General features: G+C 41.9%; 1 protein-coding gene across 1 annotated transcript in view; it reads left to right on the top strand.

The window, feature by feature from the left end:
• THSD7B (thrombospondin type 1 domain containing 7B) overlaps positions 1 to 14557 on the top strand; it is a 778062-nt gene that overhangs the window by 380417 nt on the left and 383088 nt on the right. The gene's annotated exons all lie outside the window — the stretch shown is intronic.

The raw sequence follows: 14557 nt of genomic DNA, 5'->3' as shown, positions 1-14557 counted from the left end.
AGATGTTGGTGTTAGAGCTGTCAGGGTCCCCTGACACTTAAGGAGGCATATTAGTTCTGTTGAGCCCATATGCCCCAGCGGCCAGAGATTACTTCAGCTACTGCTATTGCGTGCATTCTATATTCGAGAAAATTCTCTCTGCTGCATGAGCATCTTCTCCTAGTGCTGCCTAAGGATGGAGGAATCATAGGGCATGTGAAAGAATTGCTCTTCCAGCAATTTTAGATTTTACTGCAACTTCCAGGGATTCAACTAGTTATTTACATGGTTAGCATTGTAATGAAAATAGTTTTAAGCCTCTGTGGTCTCTTTTTACCTCCAGTTGTTTAAGCCTAGATAATTCTTTTCCCAGCCTGGCAGCCAGCAACCGGGAGGAGCATTGATTCCGTTTTCAGATTTCTTCCAGCTTTCTGCTTCAATACTGTTTACCCTCGTGTTTAGTTTATACTTTGGGACCAATATTTTTTTAAATAACTATGGGTTAATTAGGGGAGGTGGTGTTAGGGAGGAGATTATAGGAGGAAATGGTACTGCTAAATCTATGGTTCTCAAACTTTATTGAGTCTGAATCACCTGGAAGCATTATTAAAATGCAGATGTTCAGCTCCATGACTAGATATTCTGACTCAGTAACTATGGGACGTTTCCAAAAATTTGCGTTGTAAGAAGCTGCCACTGAATGGTGATGTATTTCCTCCCTGAAGATAGAAAAGGATCATCGATCCGTGAACAAGTGCTACTTGAACTCTGGGCATACAGCCTGTTTTTCAGCTTCTTGAATGCCTCATATTCTTCCCGGCTCAAGCATGGTAGAGTATGATGGCTAAGCACAGAGGTGCTGGAGCCAGATGGCCAGGATTTTGAGTCCCAAGTTTAGCTCTGTGACAGTGGCTGCATTACTTAATCTCTCTGTGCCTCAGTTTCCTCATCTGTGAAACAGAGTTAATAACCACACCTACATATAAGGAAAGTACTTAGAGCCCTCAGTGCCTTGTGTCGGGTAGGCATGGGGCAGGCAATTCTATCGTCGTTCCAAGCCTTTGCACCTGCCCTGTGTGGTGCTGGAGCTGTGTTCAGCTGCACTTCCTTCTTGGTCCTCCGACCTCTAGATCAGCAGGGACCTGCTATAGCAGCCTTTCCCCAGGAACGTTGTGTTCATCTCCTAGACCGCAGTAGACCCTCCCCATGCACCTTACTAAGTAGGTCATCCCACAGCATCCTGTTGCCTTTGCTAGCGTGTACGTCCACAAGTGCAGGGACCACTTCTGTCATCTTCACCACTAGATCCTCTAAACCCAGCATAGTAAAAGGTATAGTTGTCACTCAATTAATATTTTTTGAATGGACAGATGTCCTGTGAAGAGAGAGAAGAGTGTGGTTTTGAATCCAGGCAGTAGATTCTCTGTTCTCGGGAACATCCTTCAAAAGATACTTTGGGAAATAGTGTTTTAAAGCAGTAGTTGTCAAAATGAAATGCTTTTACAAGTCCCTGGGGGATCTAATTAACATGTACGTTCTAATTCAGTATACCTGGACCTGGAATTAGACCTTTCTACAAGCTCCAAGGTGATAACCTGTATGTTGATTACAAAGCTCCAGGTAGAGGTGGGGTTAGGCATTTTTTAGCAAGGCAATGACATGGTTAAAGTTATAAAGTGAAAAGAGTGGACTAGGGACAGACCAACAGGTGGGGACACAGGTAGATTGGGGTGTGGGGTGGAGTGCAGTGGCTTAACCTAAGCTGAGAGATCAAGAGAAGGATGGGCCTGAGTAGGTGGCAACCTCCACTAATGAGGATGGGGGAACTCTTTTGCACCCGTGGTTTCAGGTTGAGTCATCAAAGTGGAGAAGAGCTTAGACTCCTAGTCCCTAAATTTGGCAGCACAATGGAATCACCTAGAGATTTCTTAAATATCCCAATGCATGGGGCCTACTCCAAGGTATTACGATTTAATAGGTTTTTGGTATGACCAGAGAATCACTTGATTATGTGAATCCCAAACCAAATCCATTCTAAACCTCTCAGAAAGCCAAGGTGGTTTCCCAGGGGCGGAGTGTACCAGGAGTGATTTGTGTGTCAGTAATGGGTGAGTTCCATGAGGTTTTATTTGCTTCTGGCTGTGTTCATGATCTAAAAATCCTTACAACTTAAAAGTATTCTCAAGCCATGAACAATCTCTAGCTAGTGGCTAGCCTTGCTTCCTGTCTTCTTGTTCCTGTTCATCTGAGTCTCTCCTTAAAGGATGAATGGTGGTCCCACATTCTTCGAAGCAAATCAAATAACTATCAAGCTGTGGCGCTCCTGTGGACTCTCCACATTTTAAGTCCCAGCAAAAAATTAGCCAAATGATCAAGAACCATTCTTTGGTGATGTTCTTACTAATTTCTCTATTCTTCCTTCAGCCTATAACGCAAATACTTGCATAACTACTTAGTACAGTTTGCCTAATAATAACTACAGTTTGTTCATTGTAGAGGTAGCCCCATGGAGTTTTTTCAATACACAGATGCCTCACCTCATCCCATGTTAGAATCTCTGCACGTTGAAGGGAACTTTGCAGTATTAAAACTCACCATAAGTGACTCTTATACGTGGGCAGGGATGAGACACGCTCATTTAGTGCTTTATCCTTTCAGGGTATCTTCAAATACATTTATCAATTATCATTGATAATTGTTTGCCTGGGTAGTATTGGAAATTAATTATCTTGGCCACTGATCTCATAACTATCCCATTTAATGTTTTTACTTTAAAGTCACAAATCAGTACTGATTTTCCAAGATTTCTCTCAAGCTACCTTTAAAGGAGCTCACTTTATATTTTCAACATTTAATAATACAAATTTCAGACATCTACATAAATTAATATAATGCTAATATAAAATATTACTGATTAATAGAATGCAACCGTCACCAAGTAAAAATTACCATCAGCTCATGGCCACCCTTGTTTTACTGTTATCCCCCTTTTTACTGCCAGTGGCTAATTTTGTCATGATGCCCAGATGTGTATATCACTTCCATGGAAGGGAAAAATATGTAAGAGGTAAAGTTATTAGACACTTGAGTAGATAAAATGTGGCATATTCAAAATAGGTCTTCCTGTAAATTCCTAGAAACCATGGAGCTAATGATTAATTATTTGTCAGTCTTAATAATTTAAGGCTGAGGGAGCTCCTTTAACTTTCATCTCTAAGGGGCCTGCTAGCGAGCAGTGTCATGGTAATAGGAAGGCCGAAGGCAAACTACTGCTGGGAATTGCTAGGCAACTTTATTTGGTGGGATCCTTTGCTCCTGCATCAAACCTCCTGGAGTTACGTCTTGAGTTTCCAGTGTCAAAGACAGTCATGTTTTTTTAATGTCCAGGTGGTGTACTATTTAGTGGTTAAGAACATAGCACCTCAAGTTAGACTTCCTTGGTTCAAATCCAATCTTTGCTGTACAAGTCGTATTAGATGCACTTTAAACTTTGTTGTGTTTCAGTTTTCTCCTTTCTAAAATGAGATAATATTGGCACCCAATTCATAGGATTAAATGAGAATAGGACACGTGGCAGCAATTTTGATGATGATGATGATGATGTAAGTTCCTTAAGACTGGGGAACTTGTCTTTTATTTTGTTGCTATCCTGCATTATCTAGTCATCCATGTGCTGGTATAATGCACTTGTTTCCATGTCTGTATTTTTCTTAGATTATAAAATCTAGAAGGCTCATGATGGGTGTTTAGTAATTGTTGCTGAATGAATGACTAAATGAACTCCATATCTGTCCTACTACCAGCTCTAATTCCTAAAGATTTCGCTTCCATTTAGATGAAATCAAAGCATTAACAGAGTGTTCAGTGCGTCCAGGCCAGTTAGGGGAAAAGGTATTGGTCATTCAGAATGTCAAATAGGTCAAAAACCACCTTTCTCCCACTCAAAGGCATACTAGCATCAGCCTCTCTCTTTACTTACTCCTTTCAAGTACATATGGTCCCTTCCTTCCCCCCTAAGGCCCATCATCTATACTTTTCTCCACCTGGGAAATAGAGGATGGAGTACTAATTTACACCCAAAGAATGAAGAGTCAGGACTTCCCTGGTGGCGCAGTGGTTAAGAATCTGCCTGCCAGTGCAGGGACACAGGTTCGAGCCCTGGTCCAGGAAGATCCCACATGCTGCGGAGCAACTAAGCCCCTGCACCGCAACTACTGAGCCTGCACTCTAGAGCCCGCAAGCCACAACTACTGAGCCTGCACGCCACAACTACTGAAGCCTGCCCGCCTAGAGCCTGTGCTCCGCAACAAGAGAAGCCACCGTAATGAGAAGCCTGCACATCGCAACTAAGAGTAGCCCCTACTCGCCACAACTAGAGAAAGCCCACGTGCAGCAACGAAGACTCAACGCAGCCAAAAATAAATTAATTAATTAATTTTTAAAAATCTTAGGAATTGTTTAAAAAAAGAAAAAGAATGAAGAGTCTATTGTGTTTGAGTAATGAAGATTTGGGTCCTGGAACACCAGCCCCCAAAATAGTGTTGAAGGCAATATAATCATCTAATGACTTCCCTTGAGAAAGTGACTTAATTTAAATCTAAGTTACAACCTCTATAAATTTTGGATGTTTTCTATTCCCAAGTGTTTTTGAAAAACTAAATAAAATAAGATGTGTATCTTACATATACATCCCAAGCCACAACCCCAATACACAGAGTATAGGTGCCTTTGTTTTTATAGGCTCCATTGGGGAGGATGTGCCCCCTTTAGCCTATAATTTAAAGCCTAGAGATCACTACATAGCCCCAGTACTCAGAACACCACTGGGTTATGAGGGGAGCTGCTGCTCAGAGGGCGGGGCTCTTAATGGGCGTTACCTACACCCCTCGCTCAGAGCGAATGTTAGTCCACTTAATAGCTGACTGGGTCGCCTTCTCAGTCCACACTCTTCCTCCTACCCTCTAGCCCCCCTTCTTTCTGGACCAGAGATTGATGTGTATTTACAGGGACCTGGAGTTCACAGTATCGCCAGCTGGGATTTTTCGTTACTTCCTCCAGTGGCCCCAGGTGGTAGATCTAGAGCCAGGGTTGGAATCCAGATTTCTCTGACCTGAGGGACTGCCTGTTTTCATGCCACAACAAGCCCTGTTTTCACAGAGGCACAGCTCATCTTGCTTGTTTACTAGCAATTCAAGGATTCAGAGCCAGGTGCTCTCAAACCTGAGGCACAGGCTCTGTACAGCACAGATCTGTCACTCAGAGCTTTCACGTGTGCTCTCTCATTGACCATCAGGGCAGTTTCGTGATAAAGGAACAGCCGTTCTGTTAGTCCCATTCCATAAAAGAAGAACGCGATCTTCAAGGGAAGTCCTCCTGGCCACCTCGTCCAACAGGAGCAAAGACCAGGTCCAAATACCCAGTTTAAATTAAACTTGCTACACTGCTTTGCCTGGTGAGCCTGTAAAGTTACAGGGAAAAAAAATCCAGGCAAGTTCAAACGCTTATTGCCAAAAGCCTGTAACTTCTACTTTGCTTCACATCACTGCCTCTTCCTATCAAAGTGATAATAGCTCTAATTTATTGACATACATTGTCCTATTTGTTACCTCATGTCTATATGGAAAGGACTATTACGACCCCATCTTACATAGGAGGACATAGAGGCTTAGCTATGGGTCCCAATATTGCAAAACGAATAAATGGCAAAAGCACGAGGAAGCCTAGGCTCTTAACCACTCATTCGGTAGCAGATATTTGCTGAACCATCACTGCGTTCTAGACGCTGTGCTAAGTACTGTAAGTATAGGTGTAGAGTGGTGAGGAAAACACACACAGCCCTCTGCTGTGGTGAGTGCTGTCTAGTGACGGAAGATGGAGGCCTCGAATATATAATTGCCTAAATGAATATGCAGTTACAAAATATAGTATGCGCTCTGCAGAGATTCAAGGAGCTGTGAGAAAAGGTAGTAAGGAAAATCAGAATTCCACTCTGCCTAGAGTATCTTTCTCATCTCTACTCATTGCCCGTCTTACCAGATGTAAAGCCCTACCTTCTCCAGAGAACTTGCCCTGATCCTTCTGCTGGAAATAACCACTTCTCACTCCTGAGTCTCATAACGCTGTCTGAACGGCTTGCATTCTCACTCTCGGTAAACGTGTTTTGGGTCTCTCCGAAGAGACACGAAGTCTTTGAGAGCTAAACCGTTTTCAGTTTTCTCTCCCAAAATGCCTCATAAGAAACTTAAAACAGAATAGAATTCAGTATATCTGTGTCAAATAAATGGATGCTAGTTAGAACGTACGTGCTTAAGCAAAACCTAACAGACTGCTAAAAGGAAAGGTGATCTGCCTTTACAACTGAATATCTTTTGTAACACGTGATGATGGCGGCAATAGAAGATGTGGGATTTCGGGAATCAAATCTGTCTCTGGTTTCCTGGCAAATGTGGTTAAAGTGGAAACACATTCCATCCCTTGTATTCATTCATTCATTCACTCACTCATTCAGTCAGTCATTCTTTTGTGTAGTCAGTCTGTTCTTTTGGTTATTAATATTTCAGTGAAATCGTATGAGTATCTTAAGGGAAGCAAAGGCTATTTGATTGCTAATTCCTAAAAGTAATTTCCTACTGGAACTCCACATTTTAACTGAGGTCATCAACGGAGGCAATATGTCTACAGGAAGTGCATTAAAGTCATAGAGTCTTTTTAATATATGACTGAAGGGTATAATGTTGAAATGCAGAATTATGGTCATGTGCAGTCTTTCAGTGGCCTGGATTGTTTAAGGGATAAAACTTAGAATAGTTTGAACAAGTTTCTAAAAGTGTGGCCCATGGAATTCTAGCTCAGAATTACCTGGAATGCTTGTTAAAACCCTAAGAGATTCTGATTTTGAAGTCAGGATTGGGGCCCCCAAATCTGCATTTTCAAACCAACTGCCTTAGTCATTTTAAGAAACATTAACCTTTGAGGACCACTGACCTGTAGAAATGTTTAATGTAACTATGAGCCAATGGATTCTTTAAAAAAGATGTAACTTCCCTCTACAATATTGTTCTAATCAAGTCTATTTTGGTTTTCAAGAATCAAAGGTTTTTCTGTGAAGCTTTCCAATCTACAGTAAGTAAAAAGAGGCTTATTGGGAAGTTAGAACAGGAAATCTCACAGATGTCCGAAAATAAGAAAAAGAAAATTTATGGACATATAATAACTAGAAATGCAAACAGGAGCTGAGGGTTCTCTCTTCAACTGTCAGAATCGGTGTGATTCTTCCATCTCTGCTTCTCTGTGGATAGCTGCTGTCCTGCCCCTTCTAACACGCTTCCTTTGAATCTCTGCTCTCATAAGTAGCAGTTATAGAGCCCAAGAATGGCTCTCTAGTCCTTACTCTACAAAACACCAGGGAAGTCAAGAACCCAGCACCCATAGAAGCTTCCTTCCCTTCAGGGTCTTTATTCGGCTTACCAAGTAAGAGAGTCTGATGGCCCAGTTTGTATCAGATTGGTCCTTCAGTCATGCAGCAGCCCGTGGATTCATCAGCCCCGTTCAGGTCAGGAGGCATCTAGAAGGGGAAGGGGACAGTGGCGCTGGAAGGCAGCAGGAACCGATAGGGACACTGATTGTTCACCGCTGAGCCCAGCCTCTCCAGGACACCCATGCTCAGCCCTCTGGGAGAGAACTCAGACCCTGACTCCCTTCACTTCCTTAGGTTTCTGTCCATCCCTCTCAGTGCTGAACTATATAGGCAGAGGAGTGCAGAACCTGCCCGCCTGCTTCCACCACAAACATCATCCTCTTTTCACTTCAAAGCTTCAGCTCAGGAAGAGAGCTGCCGTAAATTAAGTAGAAATCTAGAAAAGGAAAATGAAGCTCCAGGGGTTATAAATGCAGTCGAATGACAGCTTCATGTAGAACAGAAACGGGGAGGAGGGAGAAGGCACTCACCCTGGGCGTGATCTGAGCCAGAAAGTTTACTTCAAACAAACAAAATATGGAGTCTCCATGTACTTTGAATTCGTATCAAAATACGTATGCTATTGTTCCTATCCATTGTCTATCGTAAACAGTGTTGTCTTGGCTGTCTTTAAAAAAAAAGCGGGGCTTCCCTGGTGGCACAGTGGTTGAGAGTCCGCCTGCCGATGCAGGGGACACAGGTTTGTGCCCCGGTCCGGGAGGATCCCACATGCCGCGGAGCGGCTGGGCCCGTGAGCCATGGCCGCTGAGCCTGCGCGTCCGGAGCTTATGCTCCGCAACGGGAGAGGCCACAGCAGTGAGAGGTCCGCGTACTGTAAAAAAAAAAAAAAAAAAAACCTAACATACCAAACAAAATCAAATCAATAAAAAAGCAAACAAAAGAATCGAATGTAGATTTGATGCATGAGGTTCTGTCTTTTACACCTGGAATCCACTGTTATGCCTTCTAGTCTGCATCTAAAAGTTGCTTTCAAACACTATTTCTCTTCATTCAACCGTCAAGCTACATTACCATAAATAAATCCTGTGGCTTACATGGATGTTCATAATGGTTTATTGTTAGCAAAAGTCTGTGTTTCCTTGAATGTGAATGCTCTTTGTTGTCAAAATGTTTTTACTTCCGGCTGGTTTCTTTCTCATATCTCTAGAATTCTCTTCAGACAATACAATGCAACACAATGTAATCCTTATTTCCCTATAGAGGTGAGTGAGTTGCCTTTTAGAAATCAAGGTACCCATTCTAATTAGAAGTTTATTTTTAGACTTTCAGTGTACTTTCTACAAAGAAATAGAATAAATTAGTTTTGCTTTAGCTGGAGTGTTACTTTCAGTTTATTAAATAGTTTTCTACAATTAAAAAGAATGAATTAATTATTTTTCACTTCCTTGGCTTTGGTCCAATTTTAAGATGACTTTCGATGAAAGCGTAGTTTCAGGAGGTTTTGACTCATTGGTTTTTGACTCCTGGTGGTAGATGTATGAATGATTTAATTTGTATTACTAAAACAAAGCCTAGAGTTAGAGTTAAATGTTGTGATCTTAATATGTCAGCTTGGAACTACAGATTTTATAAGCCAGCTTGCTCCCTAGGGTTTTCTTATCCTATGTGAAGAGGCTACCTCAGCAATAGTTGCTCAGTTGAGAATACCCACGTTGTCCTCTGATTCATACTTTGCCTTCCTTGGGTAAATTGTAGGATTTGTGAGTACTCAAGCTCAAGCCACAAAAATTTTTAATTTTATAAACAGAAGATACTTAGTGGTGTGTGTGTGTGTGTGTGTGTGTGTGTGTGTGTGTGCGCACATATGTGTGAGGAGATAAAGAGAGGGAGAAAGAGAGAGAGACACACTCTTCTAGCAGGACAATAATAGAGTTTAGTAAATACATATTGCATTACATTGCATGGAACATGAAATAACATTTTACGTGACCAGCAAGCTCACATGGGGTTTTAGACTTTGAGGGGGGGTGTCTATCTTTTCTCACCTATTTCCCCCCTCCCAAATTCAGTAACAATTGAGTTCGTCAAAGCAGAGGGAGATCAAAATATTAGCTCATTCTCAACCCTAGAATTAGACAGACTTGGGCTTCCCTGGTGGCGCAGTGGTTGAGAGTCCGCCTGCCGATGCAGGGGACACGGGTTCGTGCCCCGGTCCGGGAAGATCCCACATGCCACGGAGCGGCTGGGCCCATGAGCCATGGCCACTGAGCCTGCGCATCCGGAGCCTGTGCTCTGCAATGGGAGAGGCCACACAACAGTGAGAGGCCTGCATACCGCCAAAAAAAAAAAAAGAAAAAAAAAAGAATTAGACAGACTTAACTACCAGATCACAGCCCCTGCTGGACACATAAAAACTTGAATGAGCCTGCTTAAAAACAGATCAGAATACGTGCATCCTCCGAGCAGATGTATCCCGAAGAAAGAGAAGGCGAGAGAAAGAAGAGCCATGTCTGTACACTTCTTTCTCGCAAAGTCATGATTTAGGGGCCACTTATCCTTCCCAAAGGAGACGTAAGTACGGGAGGTAGAGAGGGTCCAGGGATGATGAGGGCTGTGGAAGTGGACCTCCCCTCACATGGTCGAAATCATCAGGAGGCCCCGCCCTCACCGTCTCTTTCTAATAGGCGACTTTGTGAACTCAAGCCCTACCTTCCACTGTTTAAATTCCTGTGGTTATGCTCGCCTCCTTTCTTTTTTAAAAAAAATTTTTTTTTGGCCATGCCGTGCAGCTTGTTGGATCTTAGTTCCTCAACTAAGGATTGAACCCGGACCCTCAGCAGTGAAAGCGTGCAGTCCTAACCACTGGACCACCAGGGAATTCCCTGGCCTCCTTTCTGACCAAGCTTGTTCTATCTTGCTCAGACTTTCATTTGCTATTCCTTCTCCCTAAAGTGTTCTTCTCCCAGCCTTTAGCATGGGTGCCTTTTGATCAACGCTTTGTTTTCAGTTCAAATGCCATATCTCAGAGAGTCTTTGTCTGACTACCTTAGAAATCACCTTCTTCCCCTTCTCTTTCTTGTTCATCACCCCGTGTTAGTTTCCTCACCGCACTGCCCAGTCTCCCAGCTAGAACATAAGCTCTATGTCTTGTTCACTGTTTAGAAACACATAAACTCTTTGTCTTGTTCACTGTTTAGAGCCTCATAAGCTCTTTGTCTTGTTCACTGTTTAGAAACACTGAAACGCTGCCACAAAGTAAGTGCCTAAAGGGTTATTGAATGAATGATAATGGATGAAGGTATCATTCATTCAGGGAAGCTTTGCATAGGGCTGACTATACCAAGTTTTGTGCCAACTGCTAGTAGCATTAAGATGAATAAGATGAGGTTACTTTAATCGGGGGGCTTTTTATTAGGGGATTCAAGTATGTAAACATATTCTTTTATAAGAAGAATGAGCACAGGGTATTAAGTAGCCAGGAGGAGGGTGTCTTGCTTTAGCTAAGTGGTTAGAGGAGACAAGATTTGGTAGATCAGGAGTTTCCAGGTTAACATGGACTACAAGTATCTTAAAGATAGAAGAGGGGATGTGTGTGAAGAGGCTTGGCAGCATGAAAATCCATTTTAATTAAATGAGTTACAGGTAGCTTGTGATGCTTCAGTTGCATAGTTCATATGGGAGAGTGATAAGAAAGAGGGCTAGAGAGACATGCGGGAGCCAGCTCATGAAGAGATTGGTGCCTTTCTTAGAAGTATGGACATTACCTGGAATTCTGATAGACAAGTTAAATTTTAAGCATGGGTGTGATAAAATCAGACTTGTGTTTTAGGGAAAAAAAATAGTACAGAAAATAATGAAGTTAAACAGCATTGGAAACCATTGGGAAAAGTATGAGGCTATTCAATTATCTGGCCGAGAAATGAGGAGAATCTGTTTTCTTGAATAAAAATAAAATGTGTAGGTAAGCATATAAGTTTCCATAACTCAACATTGTTTAATAGCATGTCTTCATGACCCGGTGGGTACTGAGTTCTTCGCCCATCCTGTGGAGTTCACGTAACTGGATTATTATGTAAATCCTTTCTGGCTCGAGATATTTCAGTGCTAAGAGAGAAACACACAGTAAGCAACTGTCAACTCCAGGATGGAGCAAACCCTTCCTAGTCACCTCTCTGAGTATGTACTTCCAAGGAGGATAATGAGCCCAAAGACAGAGAGGTTCTCACTAATTCACCACATTACCATCATCTGTTCTTAGCAGGGACCAGCAATATAATTTGCAGGGCCCAGTGCAAAACGAAAACGTGAGTGCCTTGCTCAAAAATTACTAGCACTTTTTAGCTGCGGGAGAGCATTAAACCAAGAGCCCCACTGAGCCCGTGTGAACCCGCACGGATCATATGCCCATGATGCTGGTCCTGGCGCTCATAGGCTTCCTCTAGGGGCCAAGGATCCTAACTGACTTGGAGTTTTGATTCCTGGGAACAGTTGTCATACCCCGTGACTATGACATTAACCCAGATTATTGGATTACCGTTGTATTGGATTGCAATTCTTGCAGGTGGCTGAGAATGTTGAAGGAGCAGAGGGATTTGCAACGAAGTGGGGGAGGGTGACAGCAAAGCAAAGCAGGTAAGAACACAGGCTCAGGACCCAGACCGCTTGGGTTTCACATCTTCTCTCTATCACTTTACTGGGCACCTTGGACAAGGTACCAAGCCTCTCGGTGCCTCCGTTCTCTGACCTGAAAAATGGGAATGATGAGAGTAACTGTGGTTTAGGGTTGTTACGAGGATTGAGTTGATTCATGTAAAACACTTGGCAAGCGAATGAGACATGGTAAGTGCTTGGGTCTTTTTTCTTATTATTTTGGAGATTGTATTCCGGAGAATGAAGCTTACTTGGTTCCGTGTAAGGCACATATTACCTTTCAGGGTACGGTTTGTCATTCAGTGAGCAGAAATACTTAATTTCAACGCAGTTAAATTTACCAATCATTTACTTTATGATTTTCATTTTTGTGTTTTAAGATATTTTTTCCTATCCCAAAGACATAAAGCTTTTCCCTATCTTTACCTTTGGAAAATTTTACATATGTCTGTAATAATTCATTTTATGTATGATATTAGATAAGAATCCAATTTCTTTTTCCATGTGGAGGCACTGACCTTTTCTATCTTCCCTTTACACCCCAGTATACCCAGTGATCCAGCCACTCTTGTTTCCCTTGCTCTTTCTGGAATTTGACTCTGGGCCTTTGCAAATATTATTTATTCCGCCTAGACTTCTCTTTCCTTACATATTATACAGATGACCCCCCCGCAACCTCCTTCATGTTCCAGCTCAAATATTCCCTTTTCATTGAGGCTTTTAAGTTTAAAATTACCCCCTAACACACACACACATTCCCTAGCACGCCCTTCTACATTTTGCTTTGTTCTGTTTTGTTTTTTGGCTTTTTGCACATCATTTAATTGCCGTATGAAACACTAAATATGTGACACTTACTTTGTATTTGTCTCCCTCCACTAGAATGTAAAGTCTATGAGTACAGGAATAATGTTTTTCTTTTGCTGTATTCTCAATTTCTAGAACAGTGTCTCCTCCCTAGAGGATTTCAGTATTCCACTTCCAGAATAATCCAGAACACCTTATGAACAGTTACATCTTATGTATTCTGCTTCCAGAGAGAATAGTGAAAATTCCAGCTCCACAGGTATATTAATTGTAGGCATCTGATTAGCAAATCTCTGGGTGACTTCTTTTTTTTCTCTTCCTTCTAGAACCAAGGCCAAGACAGACAAGCACCCCACTTTTCTCTCTGTCAAAACAGGTGATTTCCCAGTCCACACACTAAGGGATTCAGGCTTTTTGCGCATGCGTGCGCGCGCGCGTGTGTGTGTGTGTGTGTGTGTGTGTGTGTATGTGTGTGTGTGTGTAGGGGAGAATGCTCTGGCCACAGGCTTTGTCTCTTGTTCCCTGATTTAGAAGGAGAACATCCATTAGAAGGAGACATCCATTAGAAGGAGACATCCATTAGAAGCCAGGCTCTTACCATCAGCAATGGAGAAATTTTCCCAAAAGCCAGTACTCCAAAATTTTTCCTTACTGTCCAATTTTTAAACAATGCATTCATAAAATATTTTTAACTCATTTCAAAGAGAATTGCAAAGGAAACAAAAAGAAAAGGAGGAGGCTCCTATAGGACATATCAGCCAATTGTAGCCCAGTTAACAACTGGACCCAAATTGCAGCTCAATGACAGTTGGGTGTTCATAAGTATTTTAGGGTAATTGGTATTAATATTTCTATGTATGATAGTGTTCCTATGGTTTTGTTTACAAAAGAGCCCTTATCTTTTATAAATCTATCCTGAAATATTTACAGATGAAATTATATGATGTCAGAATGTTCTCTGAAATAATTTGGGTGTGAATGAGCGGGTAGGGGTATAGATGAAAGAAGCTTGGCATGTAATTATTGCAGCTGATGGATGGATACATTGGGTGTACTTAATATGTTTGAAAATTTCCAAAATTTAAAAAGATAAGCATTTTCAAATAAATTAAAAAACAAACTTCTCCAGCAATCTGTTTTTTCCTATGCCAGCAGTTTCTCCAGACATGTTCTCTGCCTTATGGGTAGAAACTAATATCTCCAACTTCTCTTTTAAGAAAATAAATATTTGGTCGATGTTTATATGTTCATGCAGGCATGACCGTCACTCATTCATCCTTTTATTTATTCAGCAATCATTCATTAGTTGTCTACCAGGTTTTACATGCTACAACAAGACCTGAGGAGGCTTACTGTTTGGAGGCAGAAAGAGGCAAGAAGACAATAGGATACAGCACAGATTTTGTAGAAGCAGAGGGAAGGAAGCATGGTGGGAGGGCCCCTTGGGTGAGGGTTGGGTGGGAAAGACTTGAAAGAGATGATCCTCTGTTGGGTCTCAAAGACAGCTGAGGGGTTATATAGATGAAGAGGGAGAGGAAATGCACTTACCCTATCCTCCACACTAACCTGTCTACCAATTAACAATTTTATGTACTTACCGGATGCCAAACGCTGAACTAACGCCTTTACATCCATCGCTTTATCTAATTCTTCTTCTTCAAAGTCCCAAAGAAGGTATTCTAATTATTTCCCTTTGTGACACCA

The sequence above is a fragment of the Lagenorhynchus albirostris genome, chromosome 6 (genome assembly GCF_949774975.1).
Source record: "Lagenorhynchus albirostris chromosome 6, mLagAlb1.1, whole genome shotgun sequence".
Lineage (NCBI taxonomy): Eukaryota > Metazoa > Chordata > Mammalia > Artiodactyla > Delphinidae > Lagenorhynchus > Lagenorhynchus albirostris.
This window is presented reverse-complemented; position numbering and strand designations above follow the sequence as displayed.